A 13,703-nucleotide genomic window follows, 5' to 3' on the forward strand; every position below is an offset into this window, starting at 1 on the left:
TTGATGCAGCACCAAAAACAAGCCAGAAGACAATGAGATAATACCCTCAGAGTGCTGAGAAAACAGGTTTTTTTTTCAAAAACAATTTACCCTAACAGACCCTTTCTGAAAGAACTACTAAATAATATACTTCATTAAGAAGGATATCAAACCTAGAGAGGAAGAGAAATAGGTAAGGATAAATGATTTTCTTTTAAAAAATTTTTTAGTTTTTGTGGGTACATTGTGTATGTATTTATGTAGTATATGAGATACTTTGATACAGGCATACAGTGCATAATAATCAAATCCTTGTAAGTGAGGTATTTATCACGTCAAGCATTTATCCTTTTTTATTATGGACAATTCAATTATACTCCTTTAGTTATATTAAAATGTACAATACATTATTGTTGACTGTAGTTACCCTGTTCTACTATCAAATACTATTATAAATCTTATTCATTCTATCTAACCATATTTTTACCCACTAACCATTCCCCCTTCCCTCCACTCAGAACTACCCTTCTTGGCCTCTGGTAACCATTCCTTTACTCAAAATCTCCATGAGTTCAATTGTTTTAATTTTTAGCTCCCAGCTTTGCGCAGTGGCAGTATCGTAGCCAATGAGGTTTATCCGAGGCACAATTATTGCTAATTGAAAATTTTTAGCTCCCACAAATAAGGGAGAACATACAATATTTGTCTTTCTGTGCCTGGCTTCTATCATTTAACATAATGACCTCCAGTTCCTTCCATGTTGTTTCAAATGGCAGAATCTCACTTTTTTATGGCTACATAGTATTCCATTGTATATATGTACCACATTTTCTTTGTTTTAATATATATATATATTTATTATACTTTAAGTTCTAGGGTACATGTGCACAATGTGCAGGTTTGTTACATATGTATTCATCTGCCATGTTGGTGTGCTGCACCCATTAACTCCTCATTTACATGAGGTATATCTCTTAATGCTATCCCTTCCCCCTCACCCCACCTCACAACAGGCCCCAGTGTGTCATGTTCCCCTTCCTGTGTCCAAGTGTTCTCATTGTTCGATTCCCACCTACGAGTGAGAACATGTGGTGTTTGGTTTTTTGTCCTTGCGATAGTTTGATGAGAATGATGGTTTCCAGCTTCATCCATGTCCCTACAAAGGACATGAACTCATCATTTTTTATGGCTGCATAGTATTCCGTGGTGTATTCGTGCCACATTTTCTTAATCCAGTCTATCATTGTTGGACATTTGGGTTGGTTCCAAGTCTTTGCTATTGTGAGTGGTGCCACAATAAACATAACGTGCACATGTGTCTTTATAGCAGCATGATTTATATTCCTTTGGGTATATACCAGTAATGGGATTACTGGGTCAAATGGTATTTCTAGTTCTAGATCCCTAAGGAATTCCACACTGTCTTCCACAATGGTTGAATTAATTTACAGTCCCAGGAGCAGTGTAAAAGTGTTCCTATTTTTCCACATCCTCACCAGCACCTGTTGTTTCCTGACTTTTTAATGCTCACCATTCTAACTGGTGTGAGATGATATTGTGGTATTGATTTGCATTTCTCTGATGGCCAGTGATGATGAGCATTTTTTCATGTGTCTTTTGGCTGCATAAATGTCTTCTTTTGAGAAGTGTCTGTTAATATATCCTTCGCCCAATTTTTGATGGGGTTGTTTGTTTGTTTCTTGTAAATTTGTTTGAGTTCTTTGTAGATTCTGGATGTTAGCCCTTTGTCACATCAGTAGATTGCAAAAATTTTCTCCCATTCTGTAGGTTGCCTGTTCACTCTGATGGTAGTTTCTTTTGCTGTGCAGAAGCTCTTTAGTTGAATTAGATCCCATTTGTCAATTTTGGCTTTTGTTGCCATTGCTTTTGGTGTTTTAGACATGAAGTCCTTGCCCATGCCTATGTCCTGAATGGTATTGCCTAGGTTTTCTTCTAGGGTTTTTATGGTTTTAGGTCTAACATTTAAGTCTTTAATCCATCTTGAATTAATTTTTGTATAAGGTGTAAGGAAGGGATCCAGTTTCAGCTTTCTCCATATGGCTAGCCAGTTTTCCCAGCACCATTTATTAAATAGGGAATCCTTTCCCCATGTCTTGTTTTTGTCAGGTTTGTCAAATATCAGATGGTTGTAGATGTGTGGTATTATTTCTGAGGGCTCCGTTCTGTTCCATTGGTCTATATCTGTGTTTTGGTACCAGTACCATGCTGTTTTGGTTACTGTAGCCTTATAGCATAGTTTGAAGTCAGGTAGCATGATGCCTCCAGCTTTGTTCTTTTGGCTTAGGATTGACTTGGCAATGTGGGCTCTTTTTTGGTTCCATATAAACTTTACAGTAGTTTTTTCCAATTCTGTGAAGAAAGTCATTGGTAGCTTGATGGGGATGGCATTGAATCTGTAAATTACCTTGGGCAGTATGGCCATTTTCACAATATTGATTCTTCCTATCCATGAGCATGGAATGTCCTTCCATTTGTTTGTGTCCTCTTTTATTTCGTTGAGCAGTGGTTTGTAGTTCTCCTTGAAGAGGTCCTTCACATCCCTTGTAAGTTGGATTCCTAGGTATTTTATTCTCTTTGAAGCAATTGTGAATGGGAGTTCACTCATGATTTGGCTCTCTGTTTGTCTGTTATTGGTGTGTAAGAGTGCTTGTGATTTTTGCACATTGATTTTGTATCCTGAGACTTTGCTGAAGTTGCTTATCAGCTTAAGGAGATTTTGGGCTGAGACAATGGGATTTTCTAGATATACAATCATGTCATCTGCAAACAGGGACAATTTGACTTCCTCTTTTCCTAATTGAATACCCTTTATTTCTTTCTCCTGCCTGATTGCCCTGGCCAGAACTTCCAACACTATGTTGAATAGGAGTGGTGAGAGAGGGCATCCCTATCTGGTGCCAGTTTTCAAAGGGAATGCTTCCAGTTTTTGTCCATGCAGTATAATATGGGCTGTGGGCTTCTCATAAATAGCTCTTATTATTTTGAGACACATCCCATCAATACCTAATTTATTGAGAGTTTTTAGCATGAAGGGCTGTTGAATTTTGTTGAAGGCCTTTTCTGCATCTATTGATATAATGTTGTGGTTTTTGTCTTTGGTTCTGTTTATATGCTAGGTCACGTTTATTGATTTGTGTATGTTGAACCAGCCTTGCATCCCAGGGATGAAGCCCACTTGACCATGGTGGATAAGCTTTTTGATGTGCTGCTGGATTTGGTTTACCAGTATTTTATTGAGGATTTTTGTGTCAATGTTCATCAGGGATATTGGTCTAAAATTCTGGTTTTTTGTTGTGTCTCTTCCAGGCTTTGGTGTCGGGATGATGCTGGCCTCATAAAATGAGTTAGGGAGGATTCCCTCTTCTTCTATTGATTGGAATAGTTTCAGAAGGAATGGTACCAGCTCCTCCTTGTACCTCTGGTAGAATTTGGCTGTGAATCCATCTTGTCCTGGACTTTTTTTGGTTGGTAGGCTATTAATTATTGCCTCAATTTCAGAGCCTGTTATTGGTCTATTCAGAGATTCAACTTCTTCCTGGTTTCATCTTGGGAGGGTGTATGTGTTGAGGAATTTACCCATTTCTTCTACATTTTCTAGTTTATTTGCGTAGAGGTGTTTATAGTATTCTGTGATGGTAGTTTGTATTTCTGTGGGATCGGTTGTGATATCCCTTTATCATGTTTTATTGCATGTTTTTGATTCTTCTCTCTTTTCTTTTTTAGTCTTGCTAGCGGTCTCTTAATTTTGTTGATCTTTTCAAAAAACTGGGTCCTGGATTCATTGATTTTTTGAAGGGTTTTTTATGTCTCTATCTCCTTCAGTTCTGCTCTGATCTTAGTTATTTCTTGCCTTCTGCTAGCTTTTGAATGTGTTTGCTCTTGCTTTTCTAGTTCTTTTAATTGTGATGTTAGGGTGTCAGTTTTGGATCTTCCCTGCTTTCTTTTGTGGGCATTTAGTGCTATAAATTTCCCTGTACACACTGCTTTAAATATGTCCCAGAGATTCCGGTATGTTGTGTCTTTGTTCTTGTTAGTTTCAAAGAACCTCTTTATTTCTGCCTCCATTTTGTTTTGTACATGGTAGTCATTCAGGAGCAGTTTGTTCAGTTTCCATGAAGTTGAGTGGTTTTGAGTGAGTTTCTTAATCCTGAGTTCTAGTTTGATTGCACTGTGGTCTGAGAGACAGTTTGTTATAATTTCTGTTCTTTTACATTTGCTGAGGAGTGTTTTCCTTCCAACTCAGTGGTCAATTTTGGAATAAGTGCGGTGTGGTGCTGAGAAGAATGCATATTCTGTTGATTTGGGGTGGAGTGTTCTGCAGATGTCTATTAGGTCCGCTTGGTGCAGAGTTGAATTCAATTCCTGGATATCCTTATTAACTTTCTGTCTCATTGATCTGTCTAATGTTGACAGTGGGGTGTTAAAGTCTTCTGTTATTATTGTGTGGGAGTCTAAGTCTCTTTGTAGGTCTCTAAGGACTTGCTTTATGAATCTGGGTGCTCCTGTATTGGGTGCATATATATTTACTATAGTTAGTTTTTCTTGTTGAATTGATCCCTCTACCATTATGTAATGGCCTACTTTGTCTCTTTTGATCTTTGTTGGTTTAAAGTCTGTTTTATCAGAGACTAGGATTGCAACCTCTACCTTTTTTTGTTTTTCGTTTGCTTGGTAGATCTTCCTCCATGCCTTTATTTTGAGCCTATGTGTGTCTCTGCACACACACATAGGCTCAAAATAGAGGTGAGATGGGTTTTCTGAATACAGCATACGGATGGGTCTTGACTCTTTATCCAATTTGCTAGTCTGTGTCTTTTAATTGGGTAATTTAGCCCATTTACATTTAAGGTTAATATTGTTATGTGTGAATTTGATCCTGTCATTATAATGTTAGCTGGTTATTTTGCTTGTTCGTTGATGCAGTTTCTTCCTAGCCTCGATGGTCTTTACAATTTGGCATGCTTTTGCAGTGGCTGGTACTGGTTGTTCTTTTCCATGTTTAGTGCTTCCTTCAGGAGCTCTTTTAGGGCAGGGCTGGTGGTGACAAAATCTCTCAGCATTTGCTTGTTTTTTTTTTTTTATTTTTTTTATTTTTTTTATTTTTTTATTTTTTTTTATTTTTTATTATACTTTAGGGTTTTAGGGTACATGTGCACAATGTGCAGGTTTGTTACATATGTATCCATGTGCCATGTTTATTTCCTGCACCCATTAACTCGTCATTTAGCATTAGGTGTATCTCCTAATGCTGTCCCTACCCCCACCCCACAACAGTCCCCGGAGTGTGATGTTCCCCTTCCTGTGTCCATGAGTTCTCATTGTTCAATTCCCACCTATGAGAGAGAACATGCGGTGTTTGGTTTTTTGTCCTTGCGATAGTTTACTGAGAATGATGTTTTCCAGTTTCATCCATGTCCCTACAAAGGACACAAACTCATCATTTTTTATGGCTGCATAGTATTCCATGGTGTATATGTGCCACATTTTCTTAATCCAGTCTATCGTTGTTGGACATTTGGGTTGGTTCCAACTCTTTGCTATTGTGAATAGTGCCGCAATAAACATACGTGTGCATGTGTCTTTATAGCAGCATGATTTATAGTCCTTTGGGTATATACCCAGTAATGGGATGGCTGGGTCAAATGGTATTTCTAGTTCTAGATCCCTGAGGAATCGCCACACTGACTTCCACAATGGTTGAACTAGTTTACAGTCCCACAACAGTGTAAAAGTGTTCCTATTTCTCCACATCCTCTCCAGCACCTGTTGTTTCCTGCTTTTTTAATGATGGCCATTCTAACTGGTGTGAGATGGTATCTCACTGTGGTTTTGATTTGCATTTCTCTGATGGCCAGTGATGATGAGCATTTCTTCATGTGTTTTCTGGCTGCATAAATGTCTTCTTTTGAGAAGTGTCTGTTCATGTCCTCTGCCCACTTTTTGATGGGGTTGTTTGTTTTTTTCTTGTAAATTTGTTTGAGTTCATTGTAGATTCTGGATATTAGCCCTTTGTCAGATGAGTAGGTTGCAAAAATTTTCTCCCATTCTGTAGGTTGCCTGTTATTCTGATGATAGTTTCTTTTGCTGTGCAGAAGCTCTTTAGTTTAATGAGATCCCATTTGTCAATTTTGGCTTTTGTTGCCATTGCTTTTGGTGTTTTAGACATGAAGTCCTTGCCCACGCCTATGTCCTGAATGGTATTGCTTAGGTTTTCTTGTAGGATTTTAATGGTTTTAGGTCTAACATATAAGTCTTTAATCCATCTTGAATTAATTTTTGTATAAGGTGTAAGGAAGGGATCCAGTTGCAGCTTTCTACATATGGCTAGCCAGTTTTCCCAGCACCATTTATTAAATAGGGAATCCTTTCCCCATTTCTTGTTTTTGTCAGGTTTGTCAAAGATCAGATAGTTGTAGCTATGCGGCATCATTTCTGAGGGCTCTGTTCTGTTCCATTGATCTATGTCTCTGTTGTGGTACCAGTACCATGCTGTTTTGGTTACTGTAGCCTTGTAGTATAGTTTAAAGTCAGGTAGCGTGATGCCTCCAGCTTTGTTCTTTTGGCTTAGGATTGACTTGGCGATGCGGGCTCTTTTTTGGTTCCATATGAACTTTAAAGTAGTTTTTTCCAATTCTGTGAAGAAAGTCATTGGTAGCTTGATGGGGATGGCATTGAATCTATAAATTACCTTGGGCAGTATGGCCATTTTCACGATATTGATTCTTCCAACCCATGAGCATGGAATGTTCTTCCATTTGTTTGTATCCTCTTTTATTTCATTGAGCAGTGGTTTGTAGTTCTCCTTGAAGAGGTCCTTCACATCCCTTGTAAGTTGGATTCCTAGGTATTTTATTCTCTTTGAAGCAATTGTGAATGGGAGCTCACTCATGATTTGGCTCTCTGTTTGTCTGTTATTGGTGTACAAGAATGCTTGTGATTTTTGTACATTAATTTTGTATCCTGAGACTTCGCTGAAGTTGCTAATCAGCTTAAGGAGATTTTGGGCTGAGACAATGGGGTTTTCTAGATATACAATCATGTCATCTGCAAACAGGGACAATTTGACTTCCTCTTTTCCTAATTGAATACCTTTTATTTCCTTCTCCTGCCTGATTGCTCTGGCCAGAACTTCGAGCACTATGTTGAATAGGAGCGGTGAGAGAGGGCATCCCTGTCTTGTGCCAGTTTTCAGAGGGAATGCTTCCAGTTTTTGCCCATTCAGTATGATATTGGCTGTGGGTTTGTCGTAGATAGCTCTTATTATTTTGAGATACGTCCCATCAATACCTAATTTATTGAGAGTTTTTAGCATGAAGGGTTGTTGAATTTTGTCAAAGGCCTTTTCTGCATCTATTGAGATAATCATGTGGTTTTTGTCTTTGGTTCTGTTTATATGCTGGATTACATTTATTGATTTGCGTATGTTGAACCAGCCTTGCATCCCAGGATGAAGCCCACTTGATCATGGTGGATAAGCTTTTTGATGTGCTGCTGGATTCGGTTTGCCAGTATTTTATTGAGGATTTTTGCATCAATGTTCATCAAGGATATTGGTCTGAAATTCTCTTTTTTGGTTATGTCTCTGCCAGGTTTTGGTATCAGGACGATGCTGGCTTCATAAAATGTGTTAGGGAGGATTCCCTCTTTTTCTATCGATTGGAATAGTTTCAGAAGGAATGGTACCAGTTCCTCCTTGTACCTCTGGTAGAATTCAGCTGTGAATCCATCAGGTCCTGGACTCTTTTTGGTTGGTAAGCTATTGATTATTGCCACAATTTCAGAACCTGTTATTGGTCTATTCAGAGATTCAACTTCTTCCTGGTTAGTCTTGGGAGGGTGTATTTGTCGAGGAATTTATCCATTTCTTCTAGATTTTCTAGTTTATTTGCATAGAGGTGTTTGTAGTATTCTCTGATGGTAGATTGTATTTCTGTGGGATCGGTGGTGATATCCCTTTTTCGTTTTTTATTGCATCTATTTGATTCTTCTCTCTTTTCTTCTTTATTAGTCTTGCTAGCGGTCCATCAATTTTGTTGATCTTTTCAAAAAACCAGCTCCTGGATTCATTAATTTTTTGAAGGGTTTTTTGTGTCTCTATTTCTTCAGTTCTGCTCTGATTTTAGTTATTTCTAGCCTTCTGCTAGCTTTTGAATGTGCTTGCTCTTGCTTTTCTAGTTCTTTTAATTGTGATGTTAGGGAGTCAATTTTGGATCTTTCCTGCTTTCTCTTGTGGGCATTTAGTGCTATAAATTTCCCTCTACACACTGCTTTGAATGTGTCCCAGAGATTCTGGTATGTTGTGTCTTTGTTCTCGTTGGTTTCAAAGAACGTCTTTATTTCTGCCTTCATTTCATTATGTACCCAATAGTCATTCAGGAGCAGGTTGTTCAGTTTCCATGTAGTGAGCGGTTTTGAGTGAGTTTCTTAATCCTGAGTTCTAGTTTGATTGCACTGTGGTCTGAGAGACAGTTTGTTATAATTTCTGTTCTTTTACATTTGCTGAGGAGAGCTTTACTTCCAACTATGTGGTCAATTTTGGAATAGGTGTGGTGTGGTGCTGAAAAAAATGTATATTCTGTTGACTTGGGGTGGAGAGTTCTGTAGATGTCTATTAGGTCCACTTTATGTAGAGCTGAGTTCAATTCCTGGATATCCTTGTTAACTTTCTGTCTCGTTGATCTGTCTAATGCTGACAGTGGGGTGTTAAAATCTCCCATTATTATTGTGTGGGAGTTTAAGTCCCTTAGTAGGTCACTCAGGACTTGCTTTATGAATCTGGGTGCTCCTGTGTTGGGTGCATATATATTTAGGATAGTTAGCTCTTCTTGATGAATTGATCCCTTTACCATTATGTAATGGCCTTCTTTGTCTCTTTTGATCTTTGTTGGTTTAAAGTCTATTTTATCAGAGACTAGGATTGCAACCCCTGCCTTTTTTTGTTTTCCAGTTGCTTGATAGATCTTCCTCCATCCCTTTATTTTGAGTCTATGTGTGTCTCTGCACGTGAGATGGGTTTCCTGAATACAGCACACTGATGGGTCTTGACTCCTTATCCAGTTTGCCAGTCTGTGTCTTTTGAATGGAGCATTTAGCCCATTTACATTTAACGTTAATATTGTTATGTGTGAATCTGATCCTGTCATTATGATGTTAGTTGGTTATTTTGCTCGTTAGTTGCTATAGTTTCTTCCTAGTCTCGATGGTCTTTACAATTTGGCATGTTTTTGCAGTGGCTGGTACCGGTTGTTCCTTTCCATGTTTAGTGCTTCCTTCAGGAGCTCTTTTAGGCCAGGCCTGGTGGTGACAAAATCACTCAGCGTTTGCTTGTCTGTAAAGTGTTTTATTTCTCCTTCACTTATGAAGCTTAGTTTGGCGGGATAGGAGATTCTGGGCTGAAAATTCTTTTCTTTAAGAATGTTGAATATCGGTCCCCACTCTCTTCTGGCTTGTAGAGTTTCTGCTGAGAGATCAGCTGTTAGTCTGATGGGCTTCCCTTTGTGGGTAACCCGACCTTTCTCTCTGGCTGCCCTTAACATTTTTTCTTTCATTTCAACTTTGGTGAATCTGACAATAATGTGTCTTGGAGTTGCCCTTCTCGAGGAGTATCTTTGTGGCGTTCTCTGTATTTCCTGAATCTGAATGCTGGCCTGCCTTGCTAGATTGGGGAAGTTCTCCTGGATAATATCTTGCAGAGTGTTTTCCAACTTGGTTCCATTCTCCCCATCATTTTCAGGTACACCAATCAGACGTAGGTTTGGTCTTTTCACATAGTCCCAAATTTCTTGGAGGCTTTGTTCATTTCTTTTTATCCTTTTTTCTCTAAACTTCCCTTCTCTTTTCATTTCATTCATTTCATCTTCCATCAGCGATACCCTTTCTTCCAGTTGATCGCATCTGCTACTGAGGCTTCTGCAATCTTCGCGTAGTTCTCGAAGCTTGGCTTTCAGCTCCATCGGCTCCTTGAAGCCCTTCTCTCCATTGGTTATTCTAGTTATCCATTCTTCTAATTTTTTTTCAAAGTTTTTAACTTCTTTGCTGTTGTTTTGAATTTCCTCTCGTAGCTCAGAGTAGTTTGATCGTCTGAAGCCTTCTTCTCTCAACTCATCAAAGTCATCCTCCATCCAGCTTTGTTCCGTTGCTGGTGAGGAACTGCGTTCCTTTGGAGGAGGAGAGGTGCTCTGTTTTTTAGAGTTTCCAGTTTTTTTGGTCTGTTTTTTCCCCATCTTTGTGGTTTTATCTACTTTTTGTCTTTGATGATGGTGATGTACAGATGGGTTTTTGGTGTGGATGTCCTTTCTGTTTGTTAGTTTTCCTTCTACCAGACAGGACCCTCAGCAGCAGGTCTGTTGGAGTTTACTAGAGGTGCACTCCAGACCCTGTTTGGCTGGGTGTCAGCAGTGGTGGCTGCAGAACAGCAGATTTTCGTGAGACCACAAATTCAGCTGTCTGATAGTTCCTCTGAAAGTTTTGTCTCAGAGAAGTACCGGGTTGAATGAGGTGTCAGTCTGTCCCTACTGGGGGGGTGCCTCCCAGTTAGGCTGCTCAGGGGTGAGGGACCCACTTTAGGAGGCAGTCTGTCTGTTCTCAGATCTCCAGCTGCGTGCTGGGAGAACCACTACTCTCTTCAAAGCTGTCAGTCAGACAGGGACATTTAAGTCTGTGGAAGTTCTTGCAGAGTTTTTGTTTGTCTGTGCCCTGCCCCCAGAGGTGGAGCCTACAGAGGCAGGGAGGCCTCCTTGAGCTGTGGTGGGCTCCACCCAGTTCGAGCTTCCTGGCTGCTTTGTTTACCTAAGCAAGCCTGGGCAATGGCGGGCGCCCCTCCCCCAGCCTCGCTGCCGCCTCGCAGCTTGATCTCAGACTGCTGTGCTAGCAATTAGCGAGACTCCGTGGGCATAGGACCCTCCGAGCCAGGTGCGGGACACAATCTCCTAGTGTGCCGTTTTCCAGGCCCGTTGGAAAAGCGCAGTTAGGGTGGGACTGACCCGATATTCCAGGTGCCGTCTGCTTCCCCTTTCTTTGACTAGGAAAGGGAACTCCCTGACCCCTTGCGCTTCCCGAGTGAGTCAATGCCTCGCCCTGCTTCGGCTCGCGCACAGTGCGCTTCACCGACTGTCCTGCACCCACTGTTAGGCACTCCCTAGTGAGATGAAACCAGTACCTCAAGCAGAAATGCAGAAATCACCCGTCTTCTGTGTCGCTGGGGCTGGGAGCTGGAGACCGGAGCTGTTCCTATTCGGCCATCTTGGATCTGGATTCACAAATATTTCTTATGCAAACTAACCAAAAGAGAGTTGGAGTGGCTATACTAATATCAGAGAAAACAAACTTTATGATAAAAGTTGTTACTAGAGACAAAAAAAGGAGTGTGTGTATGGGTGAATCCATCAAGAAGATGTAACATTTACAAATATATATATATGCATCTAACAATAGACCTCCAAAATACAGGAAAAAATCCTGACAAAATGGAAGAGAGAATTATATGATTCAATCACAAGAGTTGGATACTTCAATACCCCACTTCAAATAATGTGGGACTTGAACAACAAAATAAACCAGACAGAAATAACAAATATTTATAGAACACTCTATCCAACAGCAAAATACAAATTCTTCTCAGGTGCACATAAAACATTCTTCAGAATAGACAATATATTGTGACATAAAACAAGCTGCAATAAATTTCAAAGGATTGAAGTCATACAAAGTATGTTTTTGGACAAGAATGGAATGAAATTAGATATAAAAGAAGAAAATTTGGAAAAGTAACAAATACATGGAAATTAAACAACACACTCCTAAATAATCAATGAATCAAAGAATAAAAAGAAAATTACAACAAATAAAATGTTATGAGTTACATCAAAACTAAAACATAACATAATAAAACGTTTGCAATGCATAATTTTTATAGCTACAAAATCCTATATTAAAAAAGAATTATCTTAAATCAATAATATAAACTTATACCCTAAGATACTAGAACAAGAAGAGCAAATTAAACCCAAAGCAAGAAGAGAAAGCAAATAATCGAAATTAAAGCAGAAATAAATGGAATAGAGAATGAAAAATGATGGAGAAAAATCAATAAAACCGAAGGCTGGTTCTTTGAAAACATCAACAACATTGATAAACATTTAGCTAGACTAAACAAGAAGGACAAAAAACACAAACAACTAAATTCAGGAATAAAAGAGGGTACATTACTACCAACCTTACAGAAATGAAAATGATCACTTAGGAATACTATGAACAATTATATGTCAATAAATTAGATAACATACCTAAAATGGAAAAATTCTGACTGACATCAGCAAGACAGCCAACTAGAGTCAACCTGGCACTCATTCCCCTCACAAAAGGAACCAAAACAACAAATAGACAACTATATTTCAACAAGAGTGACTGAGAAAGTACACTAGAAAGCAACAGGGGAGAGCAAAATCCCTGTGGAGCATGGAAGCACAGAACAGCACCACAGAGAGGGAAACAAGGCGCTATGCCTCTGCTACACTGTCTCCTCCACCAGAATTGCATCAAATACAGGGAGACGACTTCTTACAGGGAAAAAGTAAACTAGAGGCTCCCACCTGTCCCCATTGCCACCACAGATGCCAGCAGTCCTTGCTATACATCTGACAAGGGATTAATGTCTAGAATACTAAGAAACTTAACTCGAGCAAAAAAAAATCAAACCCAATTAAAAAATAGGCAAAAGACCTTAACAGGCATTTTTCAAAAGAAGACATGCAAATGGCCAACTTATATATGAAAAAATGCTCAACATCACTAATCATCAAGGAAATGCAAATGAAAACCCCAACAAAATACCACTTCACTCCAGTTAGAAAAGCTATTATCAAAAGACAAAACAAAATTGTTGTTGGCAAGGATGTAGAGAAAGGAAAACACTTATATACTGTTGGTGGGATTGTAAATCAGTACAGCCATTATAGAAAATAGTATAGAGGTTCCTCAAAATATTAAAAATAGAACTTCCATATGATCCAGAAGTCCCACTACCGGGTATTATTCAAAAGAGATAAAAACAGTATCTTGAAGAGATCTCTGCACTCCCATGTTTATTTATATTAGCCAAGATATGGAGGCAATCTAATGTCCAACAATGGATAAAAAATGTGGTATATATATACAATGTGTGAATATAAATATATACACATACAAATGTGGTGTATGTATATATATAATACACACACACAATGGAATACTATCCAGCTATAAAAAAGAATGAAATCCTGTCATGTACAACAACATGGATGAGCCTTGAGAACACCATGTTAAGTGAAATAAGCCAGACACAGAAAGACAAATAACACCTGATCTCCCTCATATGTGGAATCCATTTTTTTAAAAGGCTGATATCAAACGGTCGCTTCTATCTTGGGCCGGCCGGGCAGGGGTGGTGGGAGCGGCGGCAGCTCGGGCTCCCAGCGCGCTGGGGCCCTGCGCCGCCCCCGCATCCTCCTGCCGCGGGCAGCGGCCTCCCGGGGCGCCCAGCGGCAGTGGGGTCGGGGGAGGTAAATTCAACAGGCCGCCTTGTGCCAGAGATAAAAGCGGGCTGCCGACCCCATTGTCTGACGGCGCTCTCTCCCTGCTTTTTGTTCTCGCCTCGCCGCCCCGCCCCTCCGCAGCTCTGGAGGCTCCTCCCGCTCCGGGTGGGCGGCCGCCCTGGCTTTCTTCGC

At 39.7% G+C, this 13,703-nt stretch overlaps 1 pseudogene; it reads left to right on the top strand.

The window, feature by feature from the left end:
- The first annotated feature begins 576 nt into the window (after nt 1-576).
- Nucleotides 577-700, top strand: LOC115833789 (annotated as a pseudogene).
- Nucleotides 701-13,703: the final 13,003 nt, after the last annotated feature.

This window comes from Nomascus leucogenys, unplaced genomic scaffold, assembly GCF_006542625.1.
Source record: "Nomascus leucogenys isolate Asia unplaced genomic scaffold, Asia_NLE_v1 000231F_53900_qpd_obj, whole genome shotgun sequence".
NCBI lineage: Eukaryota > Metazoa > Chordata > Mammalia > Primates > Hylobatidae > Nomascus > Nomascus leucogenys.